Consider the following 22,749-nt stretch of genomic DNA (forward strand, 5'->3'; position numbering starts at 1 on the left):
TCTTCTTTTCTCTTTTTCTATAACAGCTCTCATTCTTATAAACTGTGAGTATTCTTATTCATCTGTGAAGTGTTTTCACTTAAATAATAGAGAGAGAGTGTTTCTAATAATATCTATATATTAATTTAAGAACTTCTCAAGAATAAAATTTTTTTTAATTTTAATATCTTTATAAATAATGTCTGATCAGTGCTGAGCTTCTTGCAGATGTCTCTATGACTTCTCTGATCACTTTTTATCAGCTAATGAAGTAGAAGTATTATCATTTATAATAGTATCTTTATCTTTCTCAGCTCTGTCACTGTATCTGATCTTCAGATCAGTGATCAACTCTGTGCCTCTCTCAGATCAGTCTCTGACTCTAAGCAGTGCAGTTCTGCTCTTTGCTGTAAGTCTTCTCATAAGTAATTTCTTACAGACTTCAGCTGACAGCTTCTGTAAAGCTTCTGATACTATCAGTGTCTTCTGCAGTCTCACAGATCTATAATCATCTTCTCTCTGCCTGTATAATCTTCAATCAGATATATATAAATATGTCTAGATTCTCTATCAACAGTTCTTTGCACTGTAGTGCATTTCTGCAATTTCATTGTCAATGAAAGATAAGTTCTTAGATACCTGTAAAATTCAGGTAATTAAGACAATATGAATAGTATGAATTCATGATAAGAGTTAATCTAAATAAATAAGCTCTCTCTTCATATCTCAATTATTTCTGAGCTGAATACTTGTGTATAACTAAGGAAGCAGACACAGCTTTGTAAGAGATATCTGATTGTACACACAGATAACCAGCTCTTAAGATTCTGCTATAACTGTATATACTCTGATATCTGACTTCTCTAAAGTCTATGCATTTCTAGTGATCTTTTAAAAATATAATAATTGTCTGTATCACAGATATAATACTCTCTGCTTCTTTAAAGAAGAGAATTAATAGCTATAAAAGAATTAAGTATTACAGATATTAAGAATATAAGTGTGAATTTTCTTTATTTTTTCTTTATTAATCTCTAAATTATATTCACAGCTCAGTTTTTATTTTCTTTATTTTTTATCTTTTAATAAGAATATGATTTCTTCTTCTCTTTTCATACACTGCAGACTGTTCATCTCAGTAGAAACTTATTATCTTATAGACTAGAGTTTATAAATAATAGTATTAATATCTTTATCATAATCAGATTCATAGTAAAGATCACATTATTCTAACTTATTAGAATTCATAATATAAAAGTCATGTCTCAGCTTTCACAGATGTCTTATCTTCTCAGATAATTCTTCAGTGAACTTATTTATCTTATCAGAATATTCTTATTGCTGAATCTTAAATCAGAGCTTGTAATCTCACTTCTCTGAGTTAATAATTTCTTTAATCTGATATTCTCTTTCACTCTCTAGTACTTTATAAATAGAGTGATAAGTGACAGAGTTCTCTTCTAAGAATTTCTTATATTTATAAAGTAAAGAGATATAAAAAACATTATATATCTATAACTCAGATAACAGTTTTAATCTATAGAACTGTGAACTAACTTTGTTTATAATCTTACAAGACTCTGTCTGTAAGAGATTCAGCTTCTTACTAGATCTTTATATAGTAATGTTTTCTAGACTCAGTCAGACTCTATTATCTTTCTTAAAACTCTTTATAATATACTTAAAGTTATAGTATCTCTTCTGATACTCTTAAGTCTTTCTCAAGAATTTACAGACTTTCTTCTGAATATTCTAAATTCTCTCAGTCTGTTCACAGATATCATCACACTCTATAGTATACTCTCATGAGGTTATGAAGATTATTTATAAATGAGTCTCAGTGAGTATCTTAAAGAGGGTTTTATCTGTGCTGATATGCTTTGAGTTATTATATACAAACTCTATGAGTGATAATTAATGTACTCAGTCATTCTGATTGTAATTAATAAAGTACTGCAGATACTGTTTCAATATACTTATCAGACACTCTGTCTAATCATCTATCTGTTAATGAAAAGTTATGCTTAAATCTTATAAGATCTTCAGTATAATTATCAGATCAGATCAGAACTTCTCTGTGAAGATTAATTCTCTATCTAAGATAATATTCACAGACAACTCATGCAATCAGATCATATTATAGATAAAGATATAAGTTAAATTCTTTGACTTTAAGTTCTTGTAGATGAGTATAAAGCATATTATCTTAATAAAGTAATCTACTATCATCAGCACACTGTCAAAGCAGGTGTTATATATATTCTTACTTTTAGAGAGACTTACAAGAGTATTTATTTCTAGCTGTTTTCAAGATTTCTGTAGAATGAGTAGAGAAGTAAGTTCTTTATATAATCTGAATCACACTACTCATGAACTCTGATAAATAGTATAAGAATTTACTATCTTCTTCACAAGTTCTCATATCTTCAGTCAGAAGTATTTTCTTATAAACAACTCACAAGTTCTAGTATCTGTAAAATAATCTACTAGAGAAGAGTTATAATATCTTTTAATAAGTTATATATATAGAAACTTATTTACAGATACATAAATTTAGTTCTCTCTTTATAAAAAATTATTTAAGTCTCTTTAACTCTTTGTTTCTGCAGAATTGATTTCTATTATAAGCAGTTTCTGAATATACTGAGTATATTCATTTTTCAGTTACAGTTCAGACAATCTAAACAGAAGATTTTATAAAGACTTATACTCTGTTTTTTCTTATATCAGATCTTCTGCAGTATTTCTTGAAGCCTGTAAACTCTTCAGATTATAGATACTCTCTTTAAGAATTCTTACAGAGATTCTCAGAGTGTTGACTCTCAGTATTATAGAGAGTAGTTACACAGACTTCTTCTCTCTCTTTTCTCTCTTCTCTTATAGAGAATTGAGAGACTCTTTAGTTAATCTCTTTATAACACATAGTTCAAGTATTCTGTGAAGCTTTTCTATCTTCTCTAGCTTCTCTATATCTGTCATTCTGATCTTCTTAATATAGTCAGATCTGTGAGAGAATTTATTCACTGAGTTCTTAGTTCTCTTGATATACTCTATCTTGAATCAGAACTCACTCAGTCTCTGAACTCAGCAGATCTACTACTGTAAGAGTTTCTTGATTGAAGTAAACTATTATAAGCTGTTATAATCAGTTCTAACAGCAATCACTGTTATAAGACTCTCAAAGTAGTAATATCAGTGATGAAAGAATTTCACTATTATAAAAAGCTCTTATTATTATTATTATTATTATTATTATTATTATTCTTCAATTATAGATGTATGCAGTCAGAGACTATGACATCTACCTGAGAACTTTAGTTCTCAGGGTTTTTTCTATGTCTGTAAAGTTAACTATTGTACATTCATCAATTTCAGATATGCAAAATCAGAAAATTCCAGCCCAGAATACAAAAACTGTTTACAAATTGCAGTGTTTTAACATCTTTTAATACTTTGAAACCATTTGACAATATCATGACAAAAGAAAAGAGAGAAAGAACACAGTCTCAAAGATAGACACATTAAATAGATAGATAGAAAGAAATTGAAAGGAAAAGATACAGAAAAAGATAAAGTAAAGAGAGACTATAACAAAACAAATTATTAAAAGAGAGTGTATAGCTGTTTTAACAGACTATATCTGATTGATTTCCTCCTCTTCATATTCAGATAATTCTGAATTTAGCCATTTTCTTGTAGCTGCTTGAGTTTCTGATAGAAAGTCTATTAAGTATTTAATTCCTGTCTCAGTTGAGAATAAGAATCTCATATTTAATTGATTTAGATCATACTTCTCTTTCAATCTGGCTCTGAGACTATTGTATAATGCACAGTGCATTATAATATGCTCAGGGTTCTCATTTGCATTGCAGAATGAGCATTCTATTGAGTCAAATCTATCATCAAATCTTTGTATATAAGATTTGAAATAGCCATGTCCTAGTTTCAGCTGTATTATAGATGAGAATATTTTCTTTTTACATTTAATTGAACAAGATTTCCACTTGGGTTTTGTTTCAAATCTTGAATAATGTATACTCTTCTTTTGTTTCTGCCAGCTTTCATTCCACTTGTCTAAACAAGATTCTTTTATTTTTCTCTTTATAAAAGACCAGGACACAATTTTTTGAATAGATCTGCTTAATTCTGCACCCTTCTTTGCAGCTGAATCAGCCAATTCATTGCCATGAATATTCATATGAGCAGGAACCCAGTGCAGATGAATTCTCAGCTTTGATGTTCTTCTCTTTTGAATTTTTAAAACAGAGTTTAAGATCAGTTCAAGATTCATTTGACCATTATAAATCTGACTATTTCTAAGTCTTTTTAAAGCAGCTTGACTATCAGAGAATATCCATGCCTCTTTCAAACAATTTCCTCTTTTATGAGATTTTATTTCAATGAGTTTGAAAGCTTTCACTATTGCAAATAGTTCAGCATCAAAGACTTCACATTCAGAGCCTAGATTCCAGAAATCTGAGATAAAATTAATATTATCTTCAGTATAAGCAATGCCTGCGCCTAATCTATTCAAGTTCTCATTTTTTGAGCCATCTGAATAAATCAGAATAGAGTCTTTTATATTGATTGTAGAAGTTCTCTTCAAATGCTGTTCATATTCTTTCTCTTTTGATAGTTCACTTATTTGTAAGTCTATAAGAGATTCAAGCTTTTTTCTCCAGGGAGATAACTTCTCATGATCAACTTTTTCAACATTTAAAGAAGAAAATTGATTTTTAATCAGAGAGCATAGTCTGTACAGTTGAGAAGGCATTTTCTTTGAAGAATTATTTTCATTCCAATCAAGAAATCTATTCCAATCCAGTTCATTTCCAGAGTTAATTGGTGGAAATGAAGAAGAGACTCTTTCTCTGATTATATGATTTGAGCTCATCTTTACAACTCTCAGAGCATAGTTCATACAGGCCTTTTCAAATCTAATAGCAGGAGGAGGAATTGAAGCTTCAATTTCCATTGCTTTAATAGGAGATGATTTGAAGCATAAAAAGCTCTTAATCATGAAATTTATAGTTAATCTCTGCAGATTGTATCTTCTGTGAGAAAAAGGTCACTGAAACTCAGTTCTTATTTAACTGTAGTTATAAGATTATTTCTGAAATTGTAAAGAAGAAGATATCTATTTTCAATCTAATTAAGAGTAAGAAATCAAAGTGAAATAGTATCACTATATCTGTGAATATCTGTTTCAATCTTATAAAGACTCTGTGAGCTTCTGAAATAAGAAAGTTCTTACAGTTCTCTCTTCTTAACAATCTTTTCATTCTTTCTTTATAGAATGACTTCTTCTTATTTTCACTCTTCAGCATATCTCTAAGAACTAAGAAGATTCTTATAAATACAAAGATAAATCATCTATAGAAATTCATAAAGCTCAGAAAGATCTGAATCTTATAAATATTAATTAGCTCTGATTATAATAGTATAGTCTCAATCTATAAAGGTTTTATCTGAATATCATTTACAGTGATTACATATTCTAGAAAATTAATCTGATAAGTACTGAAGTTGTACTTTATAAGCTTAATATACAGTTCTGTCTCATCTAAGATCTTCAACACACTTTATATATACTCAGTGTGTTCTTTCTTCTTCACAGAGTATATCATCACATTATTCAGATATATTATCATGAAGATATTCAGATATACATAAACTATTTTATTAATAAAAGACTGAAATACTGTGTAGATATTAGTCAAATTAAAAGACATCACTAGATATTTAAATAATCTCAGTACAGTTCTAAAGATAGTCTTTCATTCATTTTCAGACTGTATTCACAGTCATGTATATATATTGATCACATTCAGTTGTGTGAATATAACAGCTCTCATAAGACAGTTAATCACATTCTCAATCAGAGACAGAGAATAGTAGCTCTTTATTATCTTAAAGTTCAAATCATAGTAATTTACATATAATCTGAGATCTTTATTCTTCTTCTTTATAAATATCACAGAGACTTCTACAAAGATCTGTAAAGATCAGATAAAGTCATTCTTCAGATTATTCTTTATATAGATTTATAAGACCTCAGTCTTATAATGAAAGAGCTTATAAATTAATTCTCAGAAGAGTTTCTACTCTTCTATTAAATCTATTATCAGATTCTTCTCATAATAAGATAAAAGCTCAGCTGTCTTTACTAAGCTGAATATCTCTGTAAGATCTCAGTATTTCTCTGATATCTGAAGCTTAGTTTTCATGACTGCAAAGTTCTCAGATGCCCTGGTGGCTGAATGGTTAATGCAGCCACCTGGTAGTGCCTTGGCGTGGGAAACCAAGGCGTGTGGGTTCGAAACCCGCAGGGGATACATTAAATCCGGAACTCAAGCACCTCAGGTTTCTAATAAATACAGAGATGTACAAATCACTTTAACAAATCACTCTATGTTCCTGGAATGAGAAGTTATTATTGCATGTATTTAATTGTCACTTCTTTGTATTTCCTATGTTCTTGTTATCTTGGCATAGTCTTAACACCTGTATTTCCTCCTGTATAACCAACACTTGGCCTGTATTTAACATCACGCAAGGACTCATCATAAGCTCTGCTTGTGTATGAGTATGATGAAGGAATAATAATAATAATAATAATAATAAAGTTCTCAGATATTTATAAAGTTATTATATATATAAGCTTGTCTTCAATAACTAACTCTGCAGCATTAACTGATTCTATCTTTATAAGTAAGTCTGTTAATACTGATCAGAAGTATAAACCTGACTCATAGACAGTTATATACAGATTGTGTTTTTATAGTTATATAAGTTTTAAGTACATGTCATCTGTGATGTCTGTGATAATTACAGTTTTTATAAATCTTCTTCAGATTTTAAAGAGATCTTGTAATTTAAAAATGACTTTTGTAAGTCTCTCAGCTCTCAGATCTGAGTTCTCACACTCTGCTTATTATAAGAGCAGATTCTCAGTTTTCATTACTCAGCTCATTTACTCTGTGAGCTTTAGAGATACTACAGTGATCTGTGATTCTGAGTTCATTAATACTTCTCATGCTTGCAGAATAGTAGTATCACAGTGCAGTCTCTCTTCATAAATATATATTTTCATTGAAAGAGTAACAGATTCAGATATCAGCTTTAAGAGTCTTAAGAAGACTGTTACTGACTCTGTTTATCACTTCTTAAATTTCTATTTTAATTTATTCAGATAGTTTATATGAAGATATTCTGATTTAAAATAGATAAAGTAGAGACTCTTTTTCTTAATCTTTCTATTATATACTCTGTTTATAAGAGCTTATAAAGCTCTCTCTCTCTACTCAGTAGTCAGATATGAATCTCTCTATATCTTATTATCTTTCTCCAATAAAACTATTCTCTGTTATTCTAATTCTTACAGAGCTGATCAGTGATTTACTCTCTACAGATCTGTGACTCTCACAGTGATTTATAAGTAGTGAATAAGAGTTATCAGTTTCTTCAGAGTCAAGAGCTTAGAGTCTTACTTAATGAGCTTGTTTTGCATATCTTTCTTCAGTTCCTTTATAAATATCATTATTCAGATCTTGTTTCAGAGCTCTGTTTTCATAGATCTTAATTCATATTATAATTTCATGAAGTACTGTGAGTAGTCTTTATCAGATTTCTCATCTCTTTTTCTAATATTAATGATTACAGCTCAGATGTTCTCTATTCAACTCACAGAGTCTTTCAACTTATTCTCTAGATAGATCTTGAGAACAGATTAGTAGAATCTCTTGTGATTATTCTCTAGATAATTTAGTCGGTTCTTGACTTCAGTGTAGTAAAGATCTGTTATTGTATAAATAACAGCTTTTTCATCTTTCATATCACACAGTTAGACTGACCGTGTGACCGTGTCTGAGACCAGGACCAGATTTTTTGATAGTCTCATTATCAATTCGACTGATCCCATTACATAGTTTTAACATTAGATAGTAGTTTCATACTATCTCAGTAAGACTTACTGTCTACTCTTGTCACATTTTCCAAATGAGACCATGATTTCCACTTCTCAATTTAAATTATTTTTATTGCTTTAAATGACTTTAAATCTTATTTGAGTGTTATCAAAAAGTGTTACTTTTTAAAAAATTAAAAATAGTCTAAAAAAAACCTTAAAATGTCTAAAAATAATCACTTTATGTCAAGAATGAGACTAAATGAAATCAAATGAGATCACTTTCTCATTTTTTTCAAGTCATGATTTCATTTTAACATCTCATATATAGTCACTTTGCATGTTTTTTTAATAACTAGTCCCAGCGGGATTCACGCCAAGAAATGTATAGGATCAGATCAAATGAGACCAAACATGAAATTCATGGTCTCAGCGGCCAGTCTACACACAGCTGAGCTTATAAGTCAATTTCAAATGCAAACTTGTAAAAGCTTTTATAGATTATAATTCAATAGTTAGTTTTAAGTGATTACAGCTTTAGAAAGTTTCTTTTCAGTTCATAGGTATTTCTGAAGATTATATCTAGAGACTCAGTTCAAGAGTGTTTCTGAATAGTAAGTATTTCTTGTAGAAAAATAGCTTAATTCTGTGAGAGATACTTAAGAATGTTCTTCACTAAGATTAATTTATTTATGAGTTTGAAGAGTTTCTCTGTCACAGATGCAGAGAATAATATCTTATAAGTAATTGATAAGTTCTCTGAGACTTCTTTTATAAGAGTTATTTATGATTCAGATGACTGCTTCTGAATGTCTGCAGTAGAGTTCATAGAGATTAAAGTATATGAGTTTCTAGTTCTTTCAGTTATACTGAGCAGTTGCTGACTGACTGAGCTTGAAATATAAGAATAAGTACTCACAGATAATTATTCAGATGTTTGCAGCTTAATGTAATATATACTGTTAACTACTAGAAGTATTCATGATAGAAAGATAAAATGTAGAGATCACATGTATAATAGTATTCAAGCTGAGTTATGAATAGTATTCATGAACTTCAGTCTATATAGTTATGTGTAGTCAAGGGCTGCGAACTCTATTGATTACGTGAGAGATAGTAATAGAGGTAAAGAATCCGCAAGAAGCGGGATTTCTTACAAAATCTGACAACTCAAGTTAAAATATTTAATGATGCTGATATAAATGAAAATTCCGTCAGAGCTATACTGCAATGACAAGATATTCTGACATTTTAAGGTCTTATAAGTGATGTTTCTGAATATTGACAAATTACTAAAGATGATTTTACAGAGGCAATTCAGAATACTCTGACAGTTAAAAAAAGATGTATAATAAAAGATGCATAAAAGAAGATGTGGAAAAAGATAAAATTTTCAGATGTACTTGCAGTAAAAGACAGGTCAGTGATGTAGAGTGTTAAGTGACACAGAGAGTTCTAATATAACTTATTTCTATTTTAATATATTTAGTTTTCTATGAGTTTTATATATAAATTAGTTAATATATACTTTAATATTGTAAGGGGCCTACGCCGAATAGATCGGTATAATATACAGGTCTTATATATCAAAGAGAAAAACATTAAAGAAGAAAAAGAAAGAGAAAGTACAAGAATCAGTGATTGAAGTGAATGTTTATCTGTATTTATAGCAGCTGAGAATCAGTGATCAAGAATGACTGAGAATCAGAGTGTATGCATTTATACACATTTGTAGTGACTGAGAATCAGTGATCAAGAATGAGCGAGAATCGGAGTGATAGACATCTGTGAAGTGTAATGAAATAGTCTTATATGAATGATCAGGCGTAGCCCGTCACATTAGCCTCTTTCTTCTCATTAGTCAAGGACTGTGATCTCAGATAATACAGAACTCAGAGTTCAGGTCAGACAATCATAGCTGACTCATTTCACAAGATATTGTCAGTCACAGCTGTGAAATCTCTTATTGAGAATATCTTTAATTTCTCACTCAAGTTAATTATCTTCTTCTATGATTTCTGGCAGCTGTCAGTCAGAAGTCAGTTACAAAGAGAATGAGTCAGTAATAGCACAGCAGAGTAGACTTATGTGAAATACATTATAAATCTCTGACAGAGTATTAAGACAATAGTTATGAATGTCTAGAACTTCTATCACTGTGTATTTCATATAATAATAATTCAATGTATGAGATGAATGTGTAATGTGTATATTTTTGAGATTTAATTATACAAGATCTTCTATCTTATACTGCTCTGTGAGATCTCATCAGATATTGACTTGATTCTCTTAATCTTATTTAGTGCTTATCATGAAGACTTCTACTCAGTTATAAGTATCTCAGAGCTTTATTACTATATTATCAGTGATCTGAATTGAACTATGAGAGTTCAGTGTAAACTGTGTGGTCTCTAAAAGATTTAACACTTTCATATGATACTCATGTGTAAGAAAGAACAGACTTACATCTGTTAAAACAGTATCTTAATTATTGATAGTGATCTCTGTGTATAGAAGAAGATTATATCAATCATCTTATAAGTGATTACAGAACTTATGAAGATAATTCTTCACAGTCTGAATTATTTATTCTGATGTATTATCAGTCTCAGAGTAATAGACAGTTAATAAATGATATATAATCTTGAGAACTTAACAGATTCTTGTTCAGAGAGTACTCATGAATTAACAGTCTCAGTTTAATATAATAGATTTCAGTAACTCATACATCTGATAGAATGAACTCTGTAAGAAGACTTCAGTAACTTGTTCAGTATTCATCTTATCACAAGATTTCAGTATTATATCTTTACTTGATCAGTTAATAATAACTAGAATATTCTTACAATTCTTACTCTTCAATAGATTAATAGCAAAGTTAATTACTACATCTTATCAGATTCTATCAGAAATATTGAGTAATTTCAGTAGATCTTTTCTACAGTTCTTTCATAAGATAATAGAAGAACAGTAGTCACAGTTTCAGATAAAGTATCTGATACTATTTAATATCTCAGATCAGTAGAACTCTCAGAAGATCATTCTATACAGTTCTTCATAGTCCGAATAATCAGTTATATATAAATCATGCATCTCTTGTATTATCTGAGTGTGTAAGAGTTCAGAGTGAGAGATTCAACATTGTTTACAAAATCACAGAGTATTACTGTTATTTATTGAACATTCTGAGATGTTAATCTTTATATGTAATTCTGAAGAGAATTAAGACACTTCTTATTATACTACTTCAGTGAGAATTTGAAGAAGTTTGTCAGTCTGAGCTGCTGTATATCACAGTTCATTCAGTGTGAGAGAAGTGAAGATATTAGTATCAGTTCATAGAGAGAGTATTCTAATCAGAGAAGTATATATAGTATTATAAATGATCTCATTATAATTAACTAATATCTTCAGGTTCAAGAGCTGATATTCTCAATTCATTCAGTGTGTGACTGTTATATTAAACAGTATATCTTGTTCTTGTCATGAGAGTGCATCTGTTATTGAGTTCTGGCTGCTGAGGCAGTAGTGTATTGTAAAATGAAAGTGACTTAGAAACTCAGATCATCACATCTGTCATTTAGTGAGTTTATAAGTAGTTGTGAAGTATTTAAGGTTCTTATGATCTGTGATTATCTCAAATTCAGAGATACTTTGAAGTTCAGAGTCTCATTCTTCTAAACAGTGTATAATCATGAGAGGTTTCTTATCATAGATCTTATAATTGCATTCAGCAGAACTCAGTTTCTTAGATATGAAGATACATGATTGTAAGATATCTTTAGTATCATATTATAATATAGCTTCTTCTGTGACATAGCTAGAGAAATCAGCTTCAATAACTATCTTATGATTAGAATTGAATATTATCAGTAGAGAAGTATTAATGAACATCTTCTTTATCTGTATAAATGCAGCTTCAGTGTCTACTGATCATTGAAGTACTGAGTTCTTCTTAGTGAGTTCTGTAAGTAATCTTATAATATCTGAGAAGTTTTATATAAATCATTGATAGAAGTTAGTAAATTTAATGAAGCTTTATACATCTTTCACAGTGTATGAGACCTCTCATTCAAGAATAGCAGAGATCTTCTCAGAATTCATTTGAATTCTCTTATCAGCTTCTATGATAAAGTCTAGATATTTTGTACTTTTAATCTCAAAATCATACTTATCTATATCTATCAGTAGTTCTGCTTTCTGTAGTCATTGTAATATCTTTCATACATGTTCTTGATATTCTTTTCTGAACTCATCAGTGAAGATGAGAATGTCATCAAGATATACAGATGTGAATTAATTAAGAAAATCTCAGAGTGTTCAGTTAATATACTTCTGAAATATACTGAGAGTATTAGTCAGTTCAAAGAATGTGACTACTTATTCAAAGAGATCATATTATATTCAGAATACTGTAAGTCACTCATCTTCTTCAGTAATACAAATCTTATAAAATACAGTAATAACATCTAACTTTGTACACTATTAAGCTTATTCAATGTGAGCTAGAGTTTCATTGATAAGAGATAAAGAATAACAGTTCTGCTTTATTAATCTATTTAATTCTTAATAATTCATGTAGAATCAGAGTTCTTCACCTGATTTTCTTGCAAAGAGAATAGAGGGTGTGATAGAAGAGTTACTAATATATATGAATTCTTTATTCAACAGATTATTAAATGTCTTTTAAAGAAGAAGAAGTTCATCTCAGAACATGTTAAAAAGAGAGTCTTATAATAATTCAGAGTTCTTACTGTTTCTCTTTTTCAACTTAATACTATGATTCACTTCTGAATCTTGTAAGAGAGATAGATTTATAACATTATTATCTTATCAGAAGATATCTAGATATTCATAATATTATTAAGAGAGTTTTGTATAAGAATCTGTTATTATGATATAAAATAACTTTTCTAGAGTCTTTTTAATATTGATCAGACTGATAATATGAATTGATACATGATTCTACTATTAGTAATTTTATCAGTAGTTTTAGTGATGACTTCTTTTTCAGAGTATTTTATAAGTGTTGACAGAGATCTATGTAAGATTTATAGTCTTATGAATATCATCTTCATGAATTCTATCTTTGTTAGAGAATATCAAGCTTCTGTTTCAAGTATTTAATAAGATGTCTTATTCAGATAGCCAGGCAAGTTCTAACATAAGATTATAATCAAGATTATCAACTTCATATGTATAGACATCTTCATATTGATATTCTGCAACATCTATGTTTAGTTTCACTATATAATGAGTGTAAACATCTTTTGAATCATCAAATTCTGCAAGAAGTCAGAGTTTTAATAATAGAATATACTGAAGGTTATAATATCTTACAACTGAAGATTTTATCATTATATAGTAATATAGACTACTGTCTATCATGGCTTTTATATTATACATATTATCAATTACAGTAGATATAAGAATCATATTCATCATCATTTTCTCTTTAAATTATTGTTATTCAATCTCTTTAAGCTTCTGTTTATAAATTTAAACAGAAGCTAATCTTTTCTCTGTTTCATTAGAATATTTTCATAGTTATCTTCTAAATCTTTCTTCACTGCAATGTGATTAACACAGACAGATACTGATTCATTCTTTGAGTGAGAAGATATATAGACTGATTAACAGTTGAAAGCAATGTGTTCTGATCAGTTACAGTTGATGTATACTTCTCATTAACATCAATCAATGACTTCTTCAGAAGTGATCTCAGGAACTCAGAAGTCTGTTCAGACAGCAGAGACTCTTATTTGTGTGTAGATATTCAAGTCTACTTAATTCATGATATCTGTATCATTGTTATTCTTCAGTGCAGATGTATAAGTGACTGAGTTATTTCTCAGTATAGATGTATAAGTATAATATCTTCTATCACTGTTCTGTGTACTCTTGAGCTTGATAAGATAGTCATTCAATGTCTGAAGTTGTACACAGAAATCATCATAAGTCTGGTCTTTGTCTACACTTACAAGAGTCTGTAAGAGTTTAAAAGTTACTGTCTTCTTGAGCATGTTAATCTTTATTTAATTCTTTCAAGATTGATCATCTGCTTCTAGAATCTTGATATCAAAGTCAGAAATGAATGTTATAAGAGAAGTATTTCTCTGTCAGATACTCTGTAATTAATCTAATACTTTTTATTGTACAGCAGTGTCTTGAAACAGAATATTAGAATGTTTTATAATATTATCAGATGTTCATAACACTGATTTACATGCTTTCATTCATGAATAAAACTTCTATTTCACATAATTCTTCAATCATTCATTGATATATTAATCTTGATTAATTAATGAATCAATAGCATCTTCATCTACACTCAGTTTCATAAGTATTTTCATTCTTCATAATGAGTAGAGAGTGAGATCAGAAGCATTGAAATATATAAGAGTATCTAAGCATTCTTTCAGTACTTTTATATTCAATTCTGTCAGTATTGAAATTGTCTGTGCAGAGATTTCTTATTGAGATAATTATTGAATTTCTTCATATTGATGTTATGGAGTTGCATGCATATCAGCTATTTATTATTATTATAATTCTAACATTACTCAGAGTCACTGTGACACTGTATCTATACTCATATTCAAGAGTTCTTTCATACTATTATTAGACATAATTATATTAATCATCAGATGTATAATATCTGTGAAATCAGAAGAAGTATAATTATATAAATATCTCATACATCTGTAATGTCAGAACTCTCAGATCTTTCACTGACATTCTCTTTATAAGATCTTATTACAGAGTCAGAGTGACTGATGAGTAAGCTTCTATCTGAGAACTCAGTATTCACTGAACTATTTTAACTATTTCTCTATTTCTTATATATTATTTCATATTCAGATATCTCAGTGAATAATTATTTCTAATGAGAAGATAATATATGAATAATCATTTTTAATAAGAAGATAATGAATGTTTTTCTAGTGTAAGAGGCCTATGCTGAATAGATCAGTATAATATATAGATCTTATATAATAAAGAGAAAAATGTAAAAAAAGAAAAAGAAAGAGAAAGTATGAGAATCAGTGATTGAAGTAAATATCTATACATATTTGTAGCAGCTGAGAATTGATGATTGAGAATAACTGAGAATCAGAGCATACATGTTTATACATGTTCATAGTGACTGAGAATCAGTAATTGAGAATGAGCGAGAATCGGAGCGGTAGGAATCTGTGAAGTGTAACGGAATAGTCTTATATGAGAGATCGGGCGCAGCCCGCCTCAAATATATATAATTAGAATATACCTGTCTTGATATTCACTGATGAAAATTGTCATATTCTCTAGAATTTGTATAATTATAACTAGACTGGCTGCCGGGACCATGAATTTCACATTTAGTTCCATTTGGTCTGGTTTTATACATTTCTTGACGTGAGTCTCACCAGGACCAAGCCTTAAAAAAATCTGAAAATGGATTATTTTTGAGAGAAATGATGTGAAAAATGACCAGATTTATTTCAAGAACAGTGAAATGAGAGTAATTTCTCAGAATAAACTGTGAAAGATAATCATTCTTTCAAAATCAGAATGAGACTGAGACTGAAGATCAAATTCAGTCTTATTCAGTTCATTCAGTGATTACTTATATAATCAGAATTTAGTAATGATTATTGATAACACTTATAAAATAATTAAATACATTCTTGTATAAGTTTATTCTTTACTTTCTTATAAAAACTACACTTCTCTGATATACTGTGATCAGAGATATTAAACTGTCTGATAATTTCATATTTTACAATCATGAGTTTCTTGATTATTTCTTCTTATAATTGTTCTCAGTGATAGTAATAAATATCTCAGCTTGAGTTGAACTTTCACTTCATTCTCACCTCTGTCAATGAAATTGTCAGAATATCATATATTATCAGTATAACAGTTGAATATGTACTCTTAACAATTTTTCATAACTCTAGAATTGATTTAATGTGTAAATTTATTAAATTATCTTGAAGATAGCAGTCAAATTCAGTTTTATAAGTATATAGTGTTGCCTGATTTTCAGTTGCAATTAATGTATATAAGTTCTGTTTCAAAGTTAGTATTATAGTTCTATGTGATATGAAGTATTATCAAAGATTATTACTTACTAGAGAATTGTATTTCACTGTCTTTACATCTCTAACATCTGATCATTCAAATCTCTGATAGTTAATATTGTAGTAGTCTTAGACTAATTTAATATACAAGTCTTATTTCTTCTCTATTCAATCTTGAGAAGTGTAGATATTAACTTAATGAAAGAGATCTAGTAGAGCTGCTACAGTATAGTACTCTGTAAAAGATTGTTCAGTTTTGCTGTAGTAATATATCAGTTTATTTCCTACAGTAATAATAGCCTGTGCTATAGCATTATCTCAGACTGAATTTCTTTTTAAGTGATTTAACTGCTTCTTAAGATAAGTAAATAAACTGTTATACACTCATCAGACTGACTGCAGTATTAATATATGAGTGATTGAAACTGTCTTTGTTATCTTATAAAACTGAAACAGTAAATCAATCACATATTTCAACTGAGTTCACTTCATATCAGAAAGTTTCAATGTCTGAATCTTTTCTCAATCAGAGTGTTACACTCAATGATCAATTATCTGATATAATTAAAGAGTCTGAACAGTTATCTTATATATTAAACTTCACTATATTCTAATATTCTGTATCATATTCAGTGATGTGACTGATTTATTTATTTATTAAATATCATGAAATCGTTGTTATTATTTAGAGAAGGTACAAATTATATTAGCAATGTTTCAAATCTGTGATATTTAAATTATTAGTCAATCTATTCAAAATTAACAGTAGTATTATTAAAAAGTATTACTAAAAAGCAATATTAAAAAGTGTTGTCAAAAAACATTATCTTTTGTAAAGTGAATGTAAAAGTTACTTGAGTAATCACTTTCATCTCATTCTCATCTCAAGAATCAGTCATCTCATTATTCTTCATCTTGATATTAAGATTCTTTATCAGTGTTTGTATCACAAGTTGAATCATATAAGTAATATAGAGAATATAACCTTGTTTATTATTTCAGGAATACAAAGTCAATTTTTGCTTCAAGCTGTTTATCATAGTGTAGTTATTCACAGCATTATCAGTTGTAATTGTAAGAAGACTGAGACTAATATCTTAATAGTTATTTTTAATCACAGTTATTAATATCTCTGTTATATAATCCTCAGTATAACTACTGATCAATGATTCAAAATCAATTAATATCTCTTAATAAGTTCAGTTCTCATCAATATAATAACATGTAACTCTTATAAATACAAGATTATTTGTACTAGTTCATGCATTCACTGTGAGAGACACTTTTCAATGATTCTTCAACTCTGATTCTAGATATTGTATATTAACTTTGTAATATATCTCAAGATTGAACTGAAGACAGAATCAATATGAAATATGAAGATTTGAATTAAGCATTTAAAGAAGTGTTCAGAATTCAGAGTTTTCAATTGATTGAAGAGAAAGATTCAGAGATATATATATACAAAGTAATTCTTCACAGAAGTTATCAGATAAGAGTTATGAAATCAGAGTACTGATATATGATTATTTTTATATAATTTTCTTCAAATTAGAAAGTTAGTATTACTAAAAATCATTATCTGATAGAGTAACTTATCAGCTCAGTAGTAATTTTCTGATTATTTTTCTTTTATTATCTGCATTCTGATAACTTCAGATGTCAGAAAATTTCTTCAGAACTATAATCAGTTTATAATAAATGTTTCTGAATGAAGTTGTAGTAATTGTAGCAGAGAGATGACTCTTCAGTAATCTGTAATACAATCTGTTGATAATTATTTCATAGTTTATCTTAGTATTTATGTTGAGTGTTTCATAAATTTTGTGACCTGAAATCAGATATGAAGAATAAAGTGATTATTTATTATAATTGAAAGAGAGCATTCTGTGTTGAATTGTAAATAACATAGACTTTGTAATTCACAGTGATTTCTTAAAGAGTTTATAAATCTTCAATAGAAGTAAAAGAAGTGAAAGAAATGAATTTAGAAGATATAATAATAATTTAAGAAAGATGATAATTTATTTTCAATAACTGATCACTGATATGTGTAAGAAGAATTAATATAAGAGAAAATAATCTTCTTTCTTAGCTTAGTTATAATTTTAGTACTAACTCAGATTGAATATCATTGATGTATAAAAGTAAATAAACAATCTTGATTAATCTCTGTCATATTTCTTGAAATATATTAATATTATGAAAGAGAGTGTTACTAAATTATGTTATCAGATAATATTATTAAAAATATATTAATATTATGAATATTAATATTGAAAAAATGTTGATACTTATACATTAGAGTAGCATGATAGTTGAATATATATATATATATTATTCCTGACATTGATAATTGATTATAACTTGTATAATAATTTTTGAAAACTTAAAATTAATTTCAATTATTAACTAATAGTTATGAACTTATAACTAACTAATATAAAAAGAAAAAAACTTTTTCTACTTATTATCTTTCTTCTCTTTCTCATTCTTCTTATCATTCTTTACAATTTACTTCTCATTCTTATTCTTCTTCTTCTTCTTCTCATCTGAGATGATAATTATCTTAAAATCTCTCTCTGCTGCCTTCTCAGAGAAGAATTCTCACTACTCTCTCTCAGTCAGGTCAATCTGCATCTCAAAATCCTGCATTTTCTGATCTGCTGTCTCAGGTTTCATCTCAGTAGTAAGCAGATTGACATGCTCAGAGAGCAGAGCTGTCTTCTCAATATTCTGAATTATGAAGTGTATTTAAGACCTGAATAAGGCCTCAATCTTCTTCTTCTCTGCCAGCTCCTGCTAATCAATTAGAGAACAGAAGTGTTATCAAACATTATTATCTCTCAATAAAAAACTTATCAGTTTTAACTTCTTTATCTCTTACTTCAATATCTTCTTAATCTTCTTCTACTGCTGCTTATTTACAGTAACACTCTTCTTCTTTCTCTCTCTCTTTATCTTGATCTTAAATTATTCTCAGAACTTCTTCTGGTCTCACTGCTACTGTATAAAACTCTTCACTATCTTCTTTTTCAATCTCTCACAGGTGATGTTATCTGTATTATTTCTATACTTAGTTCAGTCTAAATCTATCAGAAGTATTACTTAAAATTGTTATTATTCTACTCTCTTATGAAGTCTCTTCAAGATATTATAACATGTCTTGTGATCTGTCTTCTCACACTTAAATGCCTTCTTCTTCTCTTTCTTCAATCTGTGATAATACTCACGCGCCTTGATGATCTGCAGAACCGCAGAATATTTGAAGAGAAATGACATGATTAGTTTTAATGAGCATTGAGAGCGAGATGAAGACAGACAATGACATGATAATAATAATAATGATAATAATAATAATAATGATAGTAATGATAATGATAATGATGATGATGATGATAATAATGAAAGAGAGAGTGTATTGAAATATATTATTAACTTATCAAACATGAAGAGATAAAGAAACTATTAACAGCTTTCAGAGATGTACAGAAATAACTACAGTGTTATATAGCAACATTATCTTCATTTAATACATGCACTATTGATATTCTTTGTATATATTTATCATATAATCTATATCAGAGATACATGCAGAAAACAAATCTTTGTTACTAGAGAGAATGATTACAGTGATTCTTTATTTTTATATTATAAAGATAAGTTATTCTCATTTCTTTCTTCTCTCTTTTCTCTTCTTCTTCAACTCATCACTAAGTTCAAGCTAGTATGAAAACTATTAAAACACTCTTAGAAACTCTCAAATTGAAGAGTATAGACTAATCAAATTTTAAATACAGATGAATTAAATTATATTTAATAATACTAATTATTCATCTCTCTCTTAATAAAATAACAGTCATGTCTTTCTCTCTCTCTCTAAACAAAACATGACCTGTGAAAAGTGAGTATCATATTAGACTATAATAATCAACACAGTCTCAGTACACAGAGCTGTATACACACAGCACATGCTGAACTGAGAGACTGTGTGAGTTGCAAACTGACAGCAGTATCTCAGAGAGAGCTGTGCAGTGTAAGATAGCTGTAACTCTCAGTTATATATACAGAGAGTGAATTGCTGCAGTAAGTGCATGTGCATTGCATGAAAATAACACTTTTTGATAACACTCAGTCTCTAATATCATGAAAATAGAGTCTCTCTGTGAGATTCATTTTTATTAGAAGTTGAGAAATCTTATATTTCTCAAGATCATCTTCACATGCCTTGTTCATGAAATCAATAAGAGAAATTATCAATTTCAGTGTTCTACTCTTGATATTATTCAAGTGATAGCAGAGTTCATTCTGATCACACTTTTTAAGTGTATATTTTCTAATTATTCACATTTATACAGATATATACTGATTATTTATTAGATAATGTTAAGATAATAACTCATCACAGCTGTGTTATTCTCACTATGAGAAATATATAATTGATGATGAATATTGTGAAGACTCTAAAGAGTGAGTATTTTAAAAGTACTGTAACTCTATGATCTTGATTTTTTTTATTTTTATTTTTTATTTTTTTCTTTTTCTTTTCTTTTTTTTTTTTCTTTCTCTTTTTTTTTCTTTTTTTATTGTGATTTTTTCTTGTTTTTGTTTTGTTTTTTGTTTTTTATTTTTTTTTGTATTTTATATTTTTTTCATAATTAAAATTATATAAATTATGATCTGTGTTTAGAAAAGTAATAATATTTAATAACACTCTCTGTTGAATTTTCAACAAATGAGCACTATATTATAATATTATGTAAGTGAGAAATGATTTTATAATCTCATTTAATGCCATTCTCAATAATGAGATCAGAATGAAAATGTAACTAAGAATTCAAACATATTCTTTATCTGAGAATAGATTTTTATTTGAAAAGTGAATCTGAGACCTTTAATATTTGAAATAATGTGATTTGAAATCAATGTGATGAACACAAACCATGATCAGAAGTAATGCTTTTAGACAATGTAATAACTGTAAAGTTTGATTCTGGTCTCAGACATAGTCACACGGTCAGTTTAATTATAACTGCAGCAGAATCACTGATTTCACTGTATCAGAAAATCTTCTTATTTATCTGAAATTCTGTAAATATATTTCTGACAGTGTGTTGAACACTTGCTTCTGATTAATAGAAATAATTTTATATTTAAAATAGCTGTAGATTATTCAATGATAGTCTGTGCAGAAAGTATTTATTCTGAAAATAAAATATGAATAAAATCTACTAGATACACTGATTGATTGTATTCAGCAGTCTTCTGAAATATAAAAGCATTTATTATATAGTAATATAAAAGAATTAATAACATATATAAAGAAGATATTAACTTGTTATTTTTCTTTTCTTTTCTTTCTTCTTTCTTCTTGCAATTATATCACAATATGAATATTAATTTATCAGCTTACTCAGCTCACTCAGTCTTTTCTCATCTTCAGCAAGATTAGTATTCTGCCAGTTGTAATAGAAAGCTTTAAGAATCAAAAGTTCTAATATAAGATACTGTGTGTGCACAGTACAGTAAGAATATCAGTGAACCATTACATCAGTATTAATAACAGTATTAATAACAGCCTTAATACCAGTATTAGTAACAGTAATAATAATAACAGCAGCACAAATGATCAGTAAAACTCTTAAGTGTATATATACAGCAGCTGCAAAAGTACAAGAGAAAAAGACAGTGATTAGACTGAAAACTCTCAATCAGTCAGACAAGTCAATAATGTATAAATATTACATCTTATATATCTTTCTTTATTATATTAATACTATTTGTAACAAAGTTGAAGAAAGTACAAAGCTATATTTAAACTGTAATTATGAAAAGAAAGATTGAATGATATACTCTAATAAATTCAAAGATGAAATTGAAAACCTGATCTGAACTCATGAGTTTTATCTTACTATCTTAAGAGTTATGAAGAAATCAGTCAAGTCAGTCATACTGAAGACAGTAAAGAATTTATTTAAGTAAATTACGAAAGTAAAGACACACTGATAGAAACCAGAAAATTATAAAATGAAGAGTATAGCTATTATATTGAAAGTCTTGAATACATCTATCAGTCTTATTAAAAAAGTCAAACTTGAAATTGAGAAGATTAAGTTGAATATTGAAAGAGTTAAATTAAAGAGTGAAAAGAAGAAAATCATTATAAAGAAGAAGAAAATTATCATTGAAAAGATAAAATTGAATATTGAAAATATAAAGCTTGTTATTCAGTGAGAGATCTTGAGATCAGTTAATAATTATTATAAGAATTAAAAAGTAGTAATAAAGAATCTCACAAACTTGATTTACAGTGTTAGAGAGAAAGCACAGTGTATTTTCATTGAAATATATGAAATAATAAACTGATTTGAAATAATTATCAAACTTCTTAGTAATACAGTTAATAAGAGTAGTAGTGATAAGAAATCTATTAATAGTGATAATTCTCTTTCTCTTTTTATAACTCTTATCAGCTTCTCTATTATTATTATCAATTCTATTCTCTTTTTCTTCTTTAATCTTCTGATTCTAATAAGTGTTCTGAGTCTCTGAACTTATAAAATAATCACTGAAACAGTAAGTTAGAGTCAGTGAATTGATTCTTAGATTTATTCAGAAGTTAATAATTATATAAGTCTCTAAATACTCAGCTCTCAATTACTCTGAAACTCTCACTCTTAAATAATGTATGATTAATAATAGTACTTCTCAGATAATAACTAGTTCAGAAACTTTAATTCTAATTCACAGATTTAATAAGATAATTAATAATAAGACTATAACTGAAAATAAAGACTA

The 22,749-nt window shown here is 28.2% G+C and overlaps 1 pseudogene across 1 annotated transcript; it reads left to right on the forward strand.

Moving 5' to 3' along the window:
• Positions 1 to 6,223: 6,223 nt before the first annotated feature.
• On the forward strand, positions 6,224 to 6,314 carry BDBG_16526 (annotated as a pseudogene). Its single transcript has one exon. The product of its transcript is annotated as a tRNA-OTHER (tRNA).
• The last annotated feature ends 16,435 nt before the right edge of the window (positions 6,315 to 22,749 follow it).

Source organism: Blastomyces gilchristii (assembly GCF_000003855.2).
Source record: "Blastomyces gilchristii SLH14081 genomic scaffold supercont1.3, whole genome shotgun sequence".
NCBI lineage: Eukaryota > Fungi > Ascomycota > Eurotiomycetes > Onygenales > Ajellomycetaceae > Blastomyces > Blastomyces gilchristii.